At 37.1% G+C, this 19,525-nt stretch overlaps 1 pseudogene; it reads left to right on the plus strand.

Annotated features, from left to right (window-relative positions):
* LOC137223043 (UTP--glucose-1-phosphate uridylyltransferase pseudogene) overlaps positions 1 to 18,109 on the plus strand; it is a 41,866-nt pseudogene extending 23,757 nt beyond the window's left edge.
* The last annotated feature ends 1,416 nt before the right edge of the window (positions 18,110 to 19,525 follow it).

Here is a 19,525-nt window from a genome sequence, read left to right on the forward strand (position 1 = left end):
CAGTGGACAAAATTGAGCACCTATTCATGATTTAAAAAGCTCTCAATAAACTAGGAATAGAGGGAAACTTCCTTAGCTTGATAAAAATTATCTTAAAAAGGCCTACAGCTAGCATCATACCTAATAGGGAGAAACTTAAAACTTTCCCACCAAAATTAGGTATAAGGCAAGGATGACCCTTCTCACCACTCCTTTTCAACATCATACTGGAAGTTCTAACTAAAGCAATAAGACAAGAAAAAGAAATAACATGTGTACAAATTGGGAAGGAAGACATAAAACTGTCCTTCACAGGTAACATGATTTGTGTAGAACATCTGAAAAAAAGCAACCAAAACATTCCTGGAACTAGTAAGCAATTATGAAAAGATGCAGGATACAAAGTTAATATGTGAATGGCAATTGCTTTCCTATATATCAGCAATAAACACGTGGAATTTAAAATTTAAAACACATTTACATAAGCACCAAAAAAGTGAAATACTTAGGTATAAGTCTAACAAAATGTGTACACAATCTATATGCAGAAAATTACAAAACTATAATGCACAAAACCAAAGAAGAAATAAATAGAGATAGTCCATGTCTGTAGATGAGAAGACTCAATACTGTCAAGATGTTAATTCTTCCCAATTTAATCTATAGAGACAATGCTATTTCAGTCAAAATCCCAAAAAATTACTTTGTGAATGTCAACAAACTGATTCTAAAGTTTGTATGGAAGGTCAAAAAATACAAAATAGTGAATGCAATATTCAAGGAGAACAAAGTTGGAGAACTAATATTACCAGACTTCAAGAGTTACTATTAAGCTACAGTAATCAAGACAGTATGGTACTGGCAACAGAATAGACAAATAGATCAATGGAAGAGAATAGAGAGCCCAGAAATAGACCCTTATAAATATAGTCAACTGATCTTTGACAAAAGAACAAAGGCAATGCAATGGAGCAAAGATATTATTTTCAACAAATGGTGCTGGAACAATTGGATGTCAACATAAAAAAAATAATAATCTAGACATAGACCTTACACCCTTTGCAAAAATTAACTCAAAGTGGACTATAAAACTCCTAGAAGATAACATAGGAGAAAACCTAGATGGGCTTGGTTATGTAGATAACTTTTTAAACAGAATACTAAAGGCACAATTCATGAACAAAAATGATAAGGTGGACTTCATTAAAATTAAAAATTCCTACTCTGCAAAAGACAATGTTAAGAGAATTGAAGAGAAGACAAAACACAGACTTGGAGAAAATATTCACAAAAACACATCTGGCAAGGGACTGTTATCCAAAATATACAAAGAACTATTAAAACTCAACAATAAAAAAAGCAAACAGCTCTTCCAGGGATAACCCAGTGATGGAGAGCCTTCTTTGCACATCTAATCCTCATGATAGGTCTATTACAAAGACAAGGAAATTAAAGTCAACTGGTTCTGCCCCTTGCCTGAACTACTCAAAAATTAGAAAGGAGAGGTGTGGTCAATATGGGAGGGTAGGAAAACCCTGAGCTCACCTCCTCCCAAAGGCCCACCAGAATTACAACTATCTACAAAGCAAGCATTTTTGAGAACAACATGAAAACTAGCAGAAAAATGTCTTCAGAACTATAGATATAAAGAAGGAACCACTATGAGTGAAGTAGGAGGGATGGAGACGTTGTATAGTCAAGACACATACCCCTGGGTGGGTGACCCACAAACAGGAGAATAATCACATTTGCAGGGGTTCTCCCACAGTAGCAAGGGGTCTGAGCCTCACATTGGGCTCCCCAGTCAGGGGTTCCAGCACTGGGAAAATAAGCCCCCAGAATGTCTGGCTTTGAAGGCCAGAAGTGCTTTGAGTAAGGGAGAGCCAGAGGGCTGTAGGAAACAGAGACTCCACTCTTAAAGATCATGCACAAAACCACACAGGCTCTGAGTCCCAGCACAAAGGTACTCATTTGAAAAGAATCTGGGTCAGACCCCCCTTGTTAATCTTGGAGAATCTCCTGGAGAGGCGAAAAGCAACTGGGATGTCCCCTGGGGACACAGATGCTAGAGACAGCCATTTTTTGGAACTTATTCTACCATAAGGACACTGGTGCTGGCAGGTGTCATTTTGGTGTCCTCTTTCTAGCTTATTAATACCAAGAGCTTACCAGCTCACCAACAGGCTGGCACCAGCCCCAGCCCCACAGCCAGCTACCACAGGACCCACCCCTCCCACCAGCAGGCCAGCACCAGTCCCAGGACTTGGTTCCACCCACCAGTGCCCCCACAGGAATCGTCCCCACAACAGAAGAAACCATAGAAATAAACACAAAGAATTAAGCAAAATGAGGAGACAGAGGAATATGTTCCAAAAAAAGAATCAAAACAACACTCTGAAAACAAACTAAATGAAGTGGACATAAGCAATCTACCTAATAAAGAGTTGAAGGTAATGATCATAAAAGATGCTTACCAAACTTGGGAGAAAAATGGATAAACATAGTGAGAATTTCAACAAGAGTTAGAAACTGTAAAGAAGGATCAAACAGCACTTGAAGAATATGATAATTTAAATTTTAAAATACACTAGAAGGAATCAACTGTAGATTAGATGATACAGTGTAACAAATCAGCAAAATGGAAGACAGAGTCATGGAAATCACCCAAGCTTAATCAGAAAACTAAAAAAGAATTTTTAACAGTGAGGATAACTTAAGAGACCTCTGGGACAACACCAAGCATACTAGCATTTGCATTACAGTGAATAATAATAGAAGAGAGAGAAAGGGGCAGAGAAATTATTTGAAGAAATAATCACTGATTCTCCCAAACATTTCAAGAAGAGTTAACACCTATCCTCTCAAACTATTTCAAAATATTGAACAGGAATGAATATTTCTGAGCTCATTCTACAAAGCCAGCATCACCCTGATACCAAAATCAGAAAAAGACACCAAAAAAAAAGAAAGAAAGAAAATTACAGGACAATATTATTAATGAACATAAATTCAAACACCTCAACAAAATATTAGCAAACCAAATTCAACGATACATTAAAAGAATCATAAACCATGCAGGATCAAGTAGGATTTATCTTAGGGATGAAAGGATAGTTCAATATCCACAAATCAATCAATGTGATACATTAACAAGTAGAAGAATTTTAAAAAATGAGCCAAAAACTTAACAGACATCTCACCAAAGAAGAAATACAGATGTCAAGCATACGAAAAGGTGCTCCATATCATATGTCATCAGGGAAATGCAAATTAAAACAACAATAAGATACCACTATATACCTATTAGAATGGCCAAAACCTGGAGCACCAACAACACCAAATGCTGGTAAGGATGTGGAGCAACCAGAACTCTCATTCATTGATGGTGGGAATGTAAAATGGTACAACCACTTCAAAACATAGTTTGAAAATTTCTTATAAAACTAAACATACTCTTGCCTTACAGATCAGCACTTGTGCTCCTTGTGTATTTACTCAGAGAAGTTGAAAACAAACATGTCTACACAAAAACTTGCCTGTGGATATTTATAGCACCTTTACTCAAAATTGCCAAAACTTGGAGGCAACCAAGATCTCCTTCAGTACGTGAAAGAATTAATAAACTGTGGTACTTCCAGACAGTGGAATATTATTTTACAATTTTTAAAATGTGCTATCAAACCATGAAAAGACATGGAGGAACCTTAAATACATACTACTAAGTGAAAGAGGCCAATCTGAAAAGGTTACGTACTTTATGCTTCCAATATATGAAATTGTGGAAAAGACAAAACTAGGGAGACAGTAAAAAGATCAGTGGTTGCCAGAGGTTGGAGGTGGGGGCAGAGCGTAGAGTAATTTTAGGGCAATGAAATGATACTATAATGATGGACGTATATAATTATACATTTATCCAAACCCCTAGAACGTTATAACATTCTGATTATAATGATTGTAATGTGTCAGTGTAGGTTCATCAATTGAAACAAATGTACCACTCTGGTGTAGGATGTTGATAATGGGGGAGGCTATACATGTGTAGGGGAAGAGGGTATATGGAAAACCTATGTACCTTCTTCTTAATGTTGCTGTGAACCTAAAACTGCTCTAAAAATAGTCTTTCTTAAAGGGAGATCAATGGATTGTTGGTCTTAGTGAGGTTGGGGGATTTTGGGAGTTAAGGACTAAAAGGAAGCACCTGAAAAGATATGAAGGGAGGAAGCAGAGTGCAATGCTTGTAAAATTTTGCACTATGTTGGGAACATTTGTACACAACTCAGTCAATAACTCACACCAGTGGGTATCTCTCATCAACACAGAATTTCTAGTTTTCTGTGTTCTGTTTTTCTCAAGTGGACCTCTGCTTTGTCTGCTTCCCAACCAGACTGATTTTTAATAGATGAAGCCTCAGGAAGATTTCAACAGATATCCTTAGAGATTTCCTTCACTTCTAAGCAGAAAAAAGAAGTTGCTGTATGGTGACATGGAAAGGGTGAGATGTCAGATATGGCTAGCTGGCTAATGATACATTGAAAAAGCCTTTCCAGAAGCACTGGGAACTCAGAGACAACTATCTTTTCCATACACACATTTCCTGCTCTCTGTGCCAGACAGCCCACTAGCCTTGCTGTAGTTGGTTCAGCAAATAGTTGCTGAGTTCCTACTGTTTCATGCACTGTCCTAGGTGCTAGAGAGATGAAGGTACTGAGCTAAGTAAGACATGTTCTCTGCCTAAAAGATTCACAAACTAAGAGGAAGCAAGAAGGGCCAAGGTAAATTAACAAAAGTTATGAAGAACATAGAGTAGGAAATTGGCATAACACTAACACAACATAGCATGAGGATGATGGGAAAACTGTAAGGAACGAAATTTGTATGAATGGGAATTAAGAAGGTCTTTGTGAATGGGTACTATTTGCAGCAAAACTTGGTGAATAGAGAGATTTCATTGGGCTGTGTGTCTGCACAAGTCAGGACAGAGAGACTGAAATCTGTGGGACATGTTTGGAGATTGACAAGCAGTTTAATTTGCTTGGTGTCAGAAGAGCAATGCATATGCACAAAACCCAGGATGAAATTGGGAACATCTGATGGATTTTGAACAAGCAGGTACCATGGTCAGAATGTGATCACATGAAGAATATTCTGATAAAAGCACATAAGATGGACTGGAATAGAGAGCTGAAGGGGCAGGAAGTTGTCCTCAGGATGGAGGCAAGAGTGGTTGAGGGGAATGGATGAGAGAGCACCGACTGCACAATATTGCAGAATTAGACTTGATCTGATATGAGTTGATCATGCATTGACTGTGGGGGACAATAAATGAGGAGGACCTGTAGAGGACACCGAGGTTTTGAACCTGAGGACTTGGAGGACATAGGGATATTCACAGATATAGGAACACTAAAGGGAGAAGCTGGTTTCAATGGAAAGATGATTCCTCTTTGAACATGCTGAATTAAAGATGCTGGAGGATGTCCAAGTGAAGTCATCTAGCAGTCAGCTGGAACAGTGGGAACAGAGATTAGGACAGTAGATAGGGGCAAGGAGGCAGAAATGTGGTTGTCTTTTTCACAGAGGAGTGGTTAATACGGATACAGTGCAATAGTAGAATTTGGGTTAGAAAAAACTTATGGAGAAAGAGACAGACAAATTGGTGATAATAGAGAGAAGCTGTAATGAGGGGAAGCAAATGAGGGAGGGGTACTCAACAATATTAACAATGACATGCTGGAAGACATAGACATAAATAAGAAAGCAGAACAAAGTGTTGGATTTGCCAGGTAGTGAGACAGACAATGAGGAAACCCAGAGACTTCAAGAAAATAGACCATCATGAACCATCAACTGTTGTCTGTCTTGCTGTGTTTCAAGAAGAGGCTATCAGCCTCTGATTAAGAGGCTTGAATTTGTTTTCAGGTTGCATGAGTTCAAATCCCTGCTCTTTTAAAGAGTTAAAAGCTCCTGGCCAAGCAAGTCAAGCTCCTTTCCTCATATAAGGAGGCCTTATATAAGGCAAGCTTTATCTTCGTCAACTGTAAAAATACAGGGTTTGTCCAGTGATCTTAGGTGCAATAACATTGAACATGATAATGTTCATTGTACTGAATGGACTGGACACCTGGATGTTCTACTTAGTTCATTACACTGCACAGATTCAAAAATAATCTTAGGAAAGAACTATATAACACAAAGGGAACCCATATGTATTTCTCATAGGTTAAACACATTTGATGTGTGCCGTCCTCTCATCTCTCTACTTGCTTTTATTCTCAAACCAAGGATTTTTTTCAAAAAGAAAAGAAAAAAAGCAGAGTACAGAGTACAAAGGCAAGAAATTCTAATTCACTGAAAAAAAATAAATCACCTTTTAAAGACGCTATAGGACTGCATATGTACTATGGAAACAAGCACAGACTTATGAAGATGGTACTAACATAACAACTACAAACAAACATTTCAGAATACAACAAGGAGGTAAATGCATATGTTCCTTCTCTATTCAAATATGTGGGAAAGGGCAAATATGCTCCAATCATCAGACAAACCTGGAGAATGTATACCTTAATAAATTAGATAAAGATGTTTGATGTTTCTCTTCTATAGTAAACTAAAGTGGTCATAAAATGCAAAATACTTTATCCAAAATGGACTACAGTTCTATAGCTTATGCCAAGGAGGAGAATGGAGTCTGTTTCCCTCTCGGTCTTATTTAATTGTTTTTAATGACTAAAAGGCTAGTGATAGTGCAGGCTGACTCTGGTACGTTTATGGGGGGTGAGAGAAGGGATAAGAGTTTAGCCATTTGATTTTGTTTCTTAAGCAACTTTTATGTAATGTTTTTGTTGTTGCACACTGTGCACAATATCAATGTTTGTAAAATGCTGGTAGGGAACTGATCTCACAGCAAGATATTCTGAAGTCAGGTGGGGACAGAGGGCTGGCCTCTCACTACCCTCTCTGATCTGTACAACATTGGAAAGATGGGTTTAGCAGGTGCTGGGCTTTAGCCATATTGGGGGGTATAAATTAGGGTTAGTAGGCCATCACAAATCATGCAGACAGTTGAATTTTTAAGAAAGAAGAAAGCATTATAACAAGTTTTTCAACCTCAGAAATATTGATATTTAAGCCAGAGAAATGTTATCTTATGGAAAGGGGAAAAAGGTTATCCTGTGTATAGTAAGATGTTTAGCATCATCCTTGGCTTCTATACACTATTGTTTTCTAACCAAAGTTCTACTATCACACCGTATCCATGTTAACCACTCCTCTGTGAAAAAGACAACCACATTTCTGCCTTCTTGCCCCTATCTACTGTCCTAATCTTTAATCCTACCATTCCAACTGACTGCTAGATGACTTCACTTGGACATCCTCCAGCATCTTTAATTCAGCATGTTCAAAGAGGAATCATCTTTTCATTAAAACCAGCTTCTCCCTTTAGTGTTCCTATATCTGTGAATATCCCTATGTCCTCCAAGTCCTCAGGTTCAAAACCTCGGTACCTTCTCCAGTTCCTCCTCATTTATTGTCCCCCACAGTTAATGCATGATCAACTCATATCAGATCAAGTCTAATTCTGCAATATTCTGCAGTTGATGCTCTCTCATCCATTCCCTTCAACCACTCTTGCCTCCATCCTGAGGACAATTTCCTGCCCCTTCAGCTCTCTATTCCAGTCCATCTTATGTGCTTTTATCAGAATATCCTTCATGTGATCACATTCGGACCATGGTACCTGCTTGTTCAAAATCCATCAGATGTTCCCAGTTTCATCCTGGGTTTTGTACAAATGCATCTCAGCTCTTCTGACACCAAGCAAATTAAACTGCTTGTCAATCTCCAAACATGTCTCACGGATTTCAGCCTCTCTACCCTGACTTGTGCAGACACAAAGACCATTGAAATTTCCCTATTCATCAACCTCTACTGCAAATAGTACCTCATTCACAAACCCCTTCTTAATTCCCCCCAATCATGACAACCAAAATGCTTTAGACATCTAAACATGCTCCTGGCTAAGAATCACTGAAATATACAAATAAACACACAGATGATCACTTGAAATTTTCCTTTTATCAAATCATTTTGCAAAAAAAATATTAATCACTTTTTCTTACAAAGAAAGGTTTTCGTAAACTGTGGAAATCCAAATTTCTCAATATTTGCCATACTGGAGAAAGGCTTTCTGTGTTTAGTCACTAAGTGGAAGCAATAATGCTGGCAGATTTCCCTTTCCCAATATCATCAAGAGATTCATGCAGATTGTTCCATAACAAAACCCAGACATTTTGTTAAGTTTCAAAATACGCTCCCTTAACATTGGATGTCTGTTATCAAAAGAACCCAAATTCTACATATGACTTGAACTGTGGGACAAGAGTTATGAGAGAAGGGTTGTAAAGATAAATCTTATTAATTTTACTTAAGTCTACAGAGTGGTTGCTGAAGAAATAAACTTGCACAATTCTTTCCAAAGAACAGGACAAAATCATTAAGTAGCTAATCATTTTATATTTTTAGTTCTTCAGAAGACAGCCTTACATCTCTGCATGGGATTGGGATTCACAGAAATTATGGATGACTGACACTTATTCCTTTTCTGTCTTATAATAATCATTCTTTGGATTCATTCTCAAAACAAACAAAAAAAACCCAATCAAAAATAGAAACTAGGAGAATTTGAGGGGATTGGTTCAAGATGGCGGAGTAGAAGGATGTGTGCTCACTCCCACTTCTGAGAGAAATGGAATCACAACTAACTGCTAAACAATCATCGACAGGAAGACACTGGAACTCACCAAAAAAGATATCCCACATTCAAAGACAAAGAAGAAGCCACAATGAGATGGTAGGAGGGGCGCAATCACAATAAAATCAAATCCCATAACTGCTGGGTGGGTGACTCACAAACTGGGGAACTTATACCACAGAATTCCACCCACTAGAGTGAAGGTTCTGAGCCCCACGTCAGGCCTCCCAAGCTGGGGGTCCCGCAACAGGAGGAGGAAATCCTAGAGAATCAGACTTTGAAAGCTAGCGGATTGAAAGACTTCGACAGGACTGGGGGAAACAGAGACTCCACTCTTGGTGGGCACACACAAAGTAGCATGCACATCAGGACCCAGGGAAAGGAGCAGTGACCCCATAGGAGACTGAACCAGACTTACCTGTTAGAGTTAGAGAGTCTCCTGCAGAGGCAGGGGGGTGGCTCCTTGAGGACAAGGACACTGGCAGCAGAAGTTCTGGGAAGTACTCCTTGGTGTGAGCCTTCCCAGAGTCTGCCATTGGCCCCACCAAAGAGGCAGGTAGACTCCAGTGTTGGGTTGCCTCAGGCCAAACAACCAAGAGGGAGGAAACCCAGGCCCACCCATCAGCAGACAAGCAGATTAAAGTTTTACTGAGCTCTGCACACACCAATCCCTCCCATCATGAAACTTGCACAAGCCAATTAGATAGCTTCATCCATCGGAGGGCAGAGAGCAGAAGCAAGAAGAACTACAATCCTGCAACCTGTGGAACAAAAACCACATTCACAGAAAAACAGACAAGATGAAAAGGCAGAGGGCTATATACCAGATGAAGGAACAAGATACAACACCAGAAAAACAACTAAATGAAGTGGAGATAGGAAACCTTCCAGAAAAAGAATTCAGAATAATGATAGTGAAGATAATCCAGGACCTTGGAAAAAGAATGGGACAAAGATCGAGAAGATGCAAGAAATGTTTAACAAAGACCTAGAAGAATTAAAGAACAAACGCCTAGAACACTTAAAGAACAAACAGAGGTGAACAATATAATAACTGAAATGAAAAATATACTAGAAGGAATCAATAGCAGAATAACTGAGGCAGAAAAATGGATAAGTGACCTAGAAGACAAAATGGTGGAATTCACTGCAACAGAACAGAATAAAGAAAAAAGAATGAAAAGAAATGAAGACAGCAAAAGAGACCTCTGGGACAACATTAAATGTAACAACATTCACATTATACGGGTCCCAGAAGGAGAAGAAAGAGAGAAAAGACCCGAGAAAATATTTGAAGAGATTATAGTAGAAAACTTCTCTAACATGGGAAAGGAAATAGCCACCCAAGTCCAGGAAACACAGAGAGTCCCAGGCAGGGTAAACCCAAGGAGGAACACACCAAGGCAAACAGTAATCAAATTGGCTAAAAATAAAGACAAAGAAAAATTATTGAAAGCAACAAGGGAAACACAAAAAATAACATAAAAGGGAACTCCCATAAGGTTAACAGCTGATTTCTCAGTGGAAATTCTACAAGCCAGAAGGGAGTGGCATGATATATTTACAGTGATGAAAGGGAAAAACCTACAAACAAGATCACTCTACAAGGATCTCATTCAGATTCAATGGAGAACTCAAAAGCTTTACAGACAAGCAAAAGCTAAGAGAATTCAGCACCACCACGCCAGCTCAACAACAAATGCTAAAGGAACTTCTCTAAGTGGGAAACACAGAGAAGAAAAGGACCTACAAAAACAAACCCATAACAATTAAGAAAATGGTAATAGGAACATACTTACTGATAATCACCTTAAACGTGAATGGATTAAATGATCCAACCAAAAGACACAGGCTCGCTGAATGGATATAAAAACCGAATCCATATATATGTTGTCTACAAGAGACCCACTTCAGACCTAGGGACACATGCAGACTGAAAGTGAGGGGATGGAAAAAGATATTCCATGCAAATGGAAAGCAAAAAAAAAAAAGCTGGAGTAGCAATACTCATATCAGATAAAATAGACTTTAAAACAAAGAATGTTAAAAAGACAAAGAAGGCCACTACATAATGATCAAGGGATCAATCCAAGAAGACGATACAACAATTATAAATATATATGCACCCAACATAGGAGCACCTCAATACATAAGGTAACTGTTAACAGCTATTAAAGAGGAAATCGACAGTAACACAATAATAGTGGGGGACTTTAACACACTTACCCCAATGGACAGATAATCCAAACAGAAAATTAATAAGGAAACACAAACTTTAAATGACACCCTAGACCAGATAGTGTTAATTGATATTTATGGGACATTCCATCCAAAAACAACAGATTACACTTTCTTCTCAAGTGCACATGGAATATTCTCCAGGATAGATCACATCTTGGGTCACAAATCAAGTCTCAGTAAATTTAAGAAAATTGAATTAATATCAAACATCTTTTCTGACCACAATGCTATGAGATTAGAAATCAATTACAGGGGAAAAAACGTAAAAAATACAAACACATGGAGGCTAAAAAATACTTAACTAAATAATCAAGAGATCACTGAAGAAATCAAGAGGAGATCAAAACATACATAGAGACAAATTACAATGATAACACGATGATCCAAAACCTATGGGATGAAGCAAAAGCAGTTCTAAGAGGAAAGTTTATAGCAATACAACCTACTTCAAGAAATGAGAAAAATCCCAAATACACAATATAACCTTACACCTAAAGGAACGAGAGAAAGAACAAACAAAACCCAAAGTTAGTAGAAGGAAAGAATGCATAAAGATCAGAGCAGAAATAAATAAAATAGAAACAAAGAAAATAGCAAAGATCAATAAAACTAAAAGCTGATTCTTTGAGAAGGTAAACAAAATTGATAAACCATTAGCCCGACTCATCAAGAAAAAGAGGGAGAGGGCACAAATTAGAAATGAAAAAGGAGAAGTCACAACAGACACCGCAGAAATACAAAGCACCATGAGAGACTACTACAAGCAACTCTATGCCAATAAAATGGATAACCCGGAAGAAATGGACAAATTCTTAGAAAGGTACAACCTTCCAAGACTGAACAAGGAAGAAATAGAAAACATGAACAGACCAATCACAAGTAATAAAATTGAAAGTGTGATTAAAAGTCTTCCAACAAACAAAAGTCCAGGACCAGATGGCTTCACAGGTGAATTCTATCAAACATTTAGAGAAGAGCTAACACCCATCCTTCTCAAATGCTTCCAAAAACATTGCAGAGGAAGGAACACTCCCAAACTCATTCTACGAGGCCACCATCACCCTGATACTGAAACCAGACAAAGCTACTACAAAAAAGAAAATTACAGACCAATAACACTGATGAATATAGATGCAAAAATCGTCCTCAAAATACTAGTAAACACAATCCAACAACACAAGGATCATACTCTATGATCATGTGGGATTTATCCCAGGGATGCAAGGATTCTTCAATATACGCAAATTAATCAATGTGATATAACATATTAACAAATTGAAGAATAAAAACCATATGATCATCTCAATAGATGCAGAAAAAGCTTTTGACAAAATTCAACACCCATTTATGATAAAAAAAAAAACTCTCCAGAAAGTGGGCATAGAGGGAAGCTGCCTCAACATAATAAAGGCCATAAATGACAAACCGACAGCAAACATCATTCTCAATGGTGAAAAACTGAAAGCACTTCCTCCAATATTAGGAACAAGACAAGGATGTCCACTGTCACCACTATTATTCAACATAGTTTTGGAAGTCCTAGCCACAGCAATCAGAGAAGAAAAAGAAATAAAAGGAATACAAATTGGAAAAGAAGAAGTAGAAGTGTCACTGTTTGCAGATGACATAATACTATACATAGATAATCCTAAAGATGCCACCAGAAAACTACTAGAGCTAATAAATGAATTTGGTAATGTTGCAGGATACAAAATTAATGCACAGAAATCTCTTGCATTCCTATACATTAATGATGAAAAATCTGAAAGAAAAATTAAGGAAACACTCCCCTTTACCACTGCAAAAAAATAATAATATACCTAGGAATAAACCTACCTAGGGAGACAAAAGACCTGTATGCAGAAAACTACAAGACATTGATGAAAGAAATTAAAGATGATACAAACAGATGAAGAGATATACCATGTTCTTGGATTGGAAGAATCAATATTGTGAAAATGACTATACTACCCAAAGCAATCTACAGATTCAATGCAATTCCTATCAAATTACCAATGGCATTTTTTACAGAACTAGAACAACAATCTTAAAATTTGTATTGAGACAAAAAAGACCTCAAATAGCCAAAGCAGTCTTGAGGGAATAAAACGGAGCTGAAGGAATCAAACTTCCTGACTTCAGACTATACTACAGAGCTACAGTAATCAAGACAATATGGTACTGGCACAAAAACAGAAATATAGATCAATGGAACAGGATAGAAAGCCCAGAGATAAACCCATGCACCTATGGTCAACTTATCTATGATGAATGAGGCAAGGATATACAATGGAGAAAAGACAGTCTCTTCAACAAGTGGTGCTGGGAAAACTGGACAGCTACATGTAAAAGGCTGAAATTACAACACTCCCTAACACCATATGCAAAAATAAACTCAAAATGGATTAAAGACCTAAATGTAAGACCGGACAATATAAAACTCTTAGAGGAAAACATGGAAAAAACACTCTTTGACATAAATCAAAGAAAGATCTGTTTTGATCCACCCCCTAGAGTAATGGAAATAAAAACAAAAATAAACAAATGAAACTTAAAAGCTTTTGCACAGCAAACGAAATTACAAATAAGACGAAAAGACAACCCTCAGAATGGGAGAAAAATATTTGCAAACGTATCAACAGACAAAGGATAGTTCTCCAAAATATATAGACAGCTCATGCAGCTCAATATTTAAAAAACAAACATCCCAAACAAAAAAACCATATTTGCACAATAGTTGATGCATAGAAAATTCTGACTCTGAAAAGAGGAAGTCAACCAAACTGGAAAAACTAGAAGATTCAACTCAGACTACTTCTTCTCAAGGTGGTCAGCTTTGACAAGTTGTGCTAGTACCATTATTAATCCTTAGACTATAGCTATATCCAAACCCAGATGCATCATGTCACTTTGGCCATAATTTTGGCCAAAACCATCAGTACCTGTCTTTCTTTACAATGAAATGATTTTGTGCACTTAAAAGAGTTTACTATTCAGATTTCTTCTCCTTAGAAACAGACCAGCTGATTGGAGAAAACTTCTGCTGATAAGAATGAAATGCATCCCAAGCTAAAAAAGCGAAAACTGTGGTCTTCACCATATGACATTGTTCAAACTTGATTTTTATTTCCCTGTACAAAGACTTCGTATATGCTTTTTTTTCACAGAATGTTAGGATTCTATTCAGGTTTTTAAAATTTGGATAAATAATGGTAATATTGAAAACTCTAACATGGTGATATTCATTGGCTATTTTTTTGCTTTATTCTTGATTATCATATAACTAATGAGATTCAAATAGCTAGTGGTATTTCCACTATAATTTTCATCTTTTTTTGCGGGGGGGTGGGAGGGTGCACCACATGGCTTGCAGGATCTTAGTTCCCTGACCAGGGATTGAACCCTCACCCTCGGCAGTGAAAGTGCAGAGTCCTAATGATGCCGAAAGCTCGGCCTCTATGCACCACTGCCGGAACGAATCTCAGAGACAGAGTTTTGGGTGAAGAAAAAAGAATAGCTTTATTGCTTTGCTAGGCAAAGGGGGACACAGAGGGCTCCTGCCCTCGAAAACTATGTGTCCCTTAATGTTTTTTATTGAAGTAGAGTTGATTTACAATGTTGTGTTAGTTTCAGGTGTACAGCACAGTGATTCATTATATAAGTATATTCTTTTTCAGACTCTTTAAGGAGTTTTTTTTAAATCAAGTCTTAATTTGTAGCAGGCTCACTGATGAACCCTGAAAGTAAAGGAACCAAAACTGGCAAAGATGCCTTATGTTGTGGAGTGAATTCACAGTTCATGCCCTTAAGGTTTTTTCCAGAGGTTTTTGGAAATGCCTTATGATTACAACAGAACTTTACTCTTTCTATCTTTTTATACCCTGTCCCCATCTGGCTAGATGTCCCACAGCTTTCAAAGCATCCTGATAATTTTTTTTTATATAATACTACATATTTTTATTGGGATCTTTCAGTGTACTAGGATTTGTTTAGAGCTCTTGGGTTTTCATTGTTTTGGTTAGAATTTTACTTTTATGAGGTGTTAGGGCAGAAGAGGGGGTGTGTTTTATTTTTATTTTGTTTTTATTTTGATTGCCACACACTCTTCTAACCCTTCCCCTTGTGTTGACCCCTCTGAAAAGATAATAATCTCACTTCCTACATCGTAAGAGAAATTCTTAACAGGTCAAGAATCATAATCAGGTTTAGACAGTTATTTTAGCCTTCCTTTTCTATCCCACTGACATTAAACCCAAGATGAGTCGAAATGTGATATGTTCCATGCGTTCTTTTCAAATATCTTTGAAATAGGCACATGGTTTCAGTTTTGTGCTGGAATAGTCTGTTCCAAAGAATTGCAGTTTTCTGATCCTCCTTAATTATTAGCATTGTATTTCTAGAAAGTACACCAAAGAAAGCTTTTCACTGGATACAACCTTAAATAACTAAATTTAACCTTAAAGTAGATGACCTGAATCATATATAAGAAATATTAAAATCTTCCTCCCAAGACCCATGGAAGAAGAAAGGGACAAGGACTAAATACAATAAAAAATATTTTCAAAACCATTTGCTTTTGATCCAAATTGGGATCTACTTTCTTTTCTGACTTTGAATAGAGAAAAGGACTAATTTAATTGTGTAATCTCCTACCATACCCTTGTGGTTGTATCTGAACCAGTATGACATGTAAAAAGTCTCAAAGGAGAGCAAAACAGTCAGGAAATGCTGTTAGTTCATACAAATGACATCAGGAATTATGTCGAACCACATATGGCTTGATAGTCTTTTTCCTTGAGCTATAAAGATTGCACTGACAAGAGTAAAAAGACAATACAATCTTCTTTCACTTTTTGGCAAACTTCAGGCTGGAAGTTTTATTTGCCATGTACCAGCTTTATTCCTCTTCCAAAGGTGAAATGAGGGGTCTTGGGGAGAATTTTGATTCTCTGCTCTTCCTCTCTAGTAAAATTACTCCTTTGTTGTAATTTTTTCCAGAACTGATAAATTCTATAAAATTTTTTTCAAATCATGATGACCAAGTAGTTTCCTCTTTCCCTTGTTTCTCGTAATCTTCAAAGTAGAAAGAAATTCCGTAAGTAGAGCCAGAATTGCTATTCCTAAACAAGTCATCCCATGAAACCAAGTTACAATCTTAGTCTTGTCCCTAAGGAGATGCCTGATCTTAAGCAAGTTATCACGTGTAATATAGGAAAAAATAACCTTTTTCCCAAAAAATGTTGTTGGAAGTTTAAATGATAGGATAATCTCAGTGAATGCTCGTTTCCTACCTGTCTGTCAGCTTTCAATCAATAATCTTGAGTTACATTGGCTTGGTTCATCTATGAATCACAAACTATTTTTCATCTAAAGAATAGTCAAATCCAGCAATTCCACTTCTGGATATATATCCAGAAAAAATTCAAACACTAATTCGAAAAGATACATGGACCTCAATGTTCATTAGCAGTACTATTTACAATAGACAAGATATGGTAACAACCCAAGTGTCCATCAACAGACAAATGGATAAAGAAGATGTGGTAAATATATATGAAGGAATATTACTCAGCCATTAAAAAGAATGAAATTCTACCATTTGCAGCAATGTGGATGGACCTAGAGAATATTATGCTTAGTGAAATAAATTTGACAGAGAAAGACCAATACTGTAGGATATCACTTATACATGGAATCTAAAAAATAGTACAAATGAAGGTATATAGCAAAACAGAAACAGACTCACAGATACAGAAAACATGGATGAAGATGCAAAAAAAATACTACAGAAGTAGAATCACTGTCGTGTGAAAATCTACACTTTTAATCAAACCAGGTACCTGAGGATTAATAAAGAATCTTTACTACCTGTAGCAAAGAATGTTTCATTCTCAGGGGAAAATACAGAAACCTGGTACCCTCCAGGTTATGGAAATATTTATGTCGGTTTCTACAACTCTGGTTTGCTTTATACCTTTATAGGAGAAGGCAAAGGGTATATTTTTGAGTCCAACATAGATAATCTGGATACCACAGTGGATCTTTATATTCTTAATCATCTAACAAACCCACCCAATGGAAAACCTTGTCAATTTGTCATGGAAGTCACAAATAAAACACATGCAGATGTAAAGGGTGGGACACTCACTCAGTATGAAGGCAAATTGAGACTGATGGAAATTGCTCAAGTGCCAAAAGCATATGCTGATGAGTATAAATCTGTATCAAAATTCAAAATATTTAATACAAACAACCTATGGATCTCTCTTACAGCAGTTAAAAGACTGCAGGAGCAGAATGCTATTGACATGGAAATCATTGTAAATCCAAAGACTTTGGATGGAGGCCTGAATGTCATTCAGTTGGAAACTGCAGTAGGGGCTGCCATTAAAAGCTTTGAGAACTCTCTAGGTATTAATGTTCCTAGGAGCCGTTTTCTGCCTGTCAAAACCACATCAGATCTCTTGCTTTTGATGTCAAACCTTTATAGTCTTAATGCAGGATCTCTGACAATGAGTGAAAAGCGGGAATTTCCTACAGTGCCCTTGGTTAAATTAGGCGGTCCTTTTACGAAGGTTCAGGATTATCTAAGGAGATTTGAAAGCATACCAGATATGCTTGAATTGGATCACCTCACAGTTTCAGGAGATATAACATTTGACAAGAATGTTTTATTACAGGGAACGGTTATCATCATCGCAAATCATGGTGACTGAATTGACATCCCACCTGGAGCAGTATTAGAGAACAAGATTGTATCTGGGAACCTTCATACCTTGGACCACTGAATGAAAAATATTGTGCACATTTTATACTAATTATGGGCTAAACAATTTCTTACAATGAAGTGTTCTCTAGGATTATAAAATGGGCAGGTACTTTATTATGTTACTGTACCATGCAGTGCTAATTTTTAAGTTGAGTTTTCTGCAGTATGCTTTTAGTCTATGAAAAGCACAGGTGGAAGCAGTACTTTTCTTTTTGAAGAAGATCCTGAAAGTTAAATTCATCTTAAAGTGCAATATTGTTTAAGCTTAAAACTGGTGTAGCTCTGCTGGAAAATCTTTTAACAGAGGCCTCAATAATGGTCACTTTGAACTGCTTGTGATTTTAAAAATAAAGCTGTGAAGCAATACACGTGTAAAAAAAAAATCAAAAGTATTCACAAAAATATCTCCATCAATAGTTCTTTTTCCCTTGAATTTTATTTTATTTACTTTTTATACAGCAGCTTATTAGTTACCTATTTTATACATATTAGTGTATATATGTCAATCTCCCAATTCATCCCACCACCACCACTCCCCAACCAGCCCCTGCTTTCCCCCTTGCTGTCCATACGTTTGTCCTTTACATCTGTGTCTCTATTTCTGCCTTGCAAACCGTTTCATCTGTAACATTTTTCTAGATTCCACATATATGCGTTAACATACGATGTTTGTTTTTCTCTTTCTGACTCACTTTACTCTGTATGACAGTCTCCAGATCCATCCACGTCCCTACAGATGACTCAATTTCATTCCCATTTATGGCTGAGTAATATTCCATTGTACATATGTACCACAATTTCTCGATCCATTCGTCTGTTGATGGGAATTTAGGTTGCTTCCATGACCTGGCTATTGTAAATAGTGCTGCAATGAACATTGGGGTGCATGTGTCATTTTGAATAATGGTTTTCTCTGGGTATATGCTTAGCAGTGGGATTGCTGGGTCATATGGTAATTCTATTTTTAGTTTTTTAAGGCTGTATAGTGGCTGTATCAATTTACACTCCCACGAATACTGCAAGAGGGCTCCCTTTTCTCCACACCCTCTCCAGCATTTGTTGTTTGTAGATTTTCTAATGATGCCCATTCTAACTGGTGTGAGGTGATACCTCATTGTAGTTTTGATTTGCATTTCTCTAATAATTAGTGATGTTGAGCAGCTTTTCTTGGCCATCTGTATGTCTTCTTTGGAGCAATGTCAATCTAGGCCTTCTGCCCCTTTTTTAATTGGGATGTTCGTTTTTTTAGTATTGAGCTGCATGAGCTGTCTATATATTTTGGAGATTTATCCTTTGTCTGTTGTTACGTTTGCAAATATTTTCTCCCATCTGATGGTTGTCTTTTCATCTTATTTGTAATTTCGTTTGCTGTGCAAAAGCTTTTAAGCTTCATTTGTTTATTTTTGTTTTTATTTCCATTACTCTAGGGGGTGGATCAAAAAAAGATATTGCTGTGATTTATGTCAAAGAGTGTTTTTCTGATGTTTTCCTCTAAGAGTTTTATATTGTCCGGTCTTACATTTAGGTCTTTAAGCCATTTTAAGTTCATTTTTGTGTATGGTGTTAGGGAGTGTTGTAATTTCAGTCTTTTACATGTAGCTGTCCAGTTTTCCCAGCACCACTTGTTGAAGAGACTGTCTTTTCTCCATTGTATATCCTTGCCTCCTTTGTCATAGATTAGTTGACCATAGGTGCATGGGTTTATCTCTAGGCTTTCTATCCTGTTCCATTGATCTATATTTCTGTTTTTGTGCCAGTACCATATTGTCTTGATTACTGTA

The sequence above is a fragment of the Pseudorca crassidens genome, chromosome 4, assembly GCF_039906515.1.
Source record: "Pseudorca crassidens isolate mPseCra1 chromosome 4, mPseCra1.hap1, whole genome shotgun sequence".
In the NCBI taxonomy this organism is placed as follows: Eukaryota; Metazoa; Chordata; class Mammalia; order Artiodactyla; family Delphinidae; genus Pseudorca; species Pseudorca crassidens.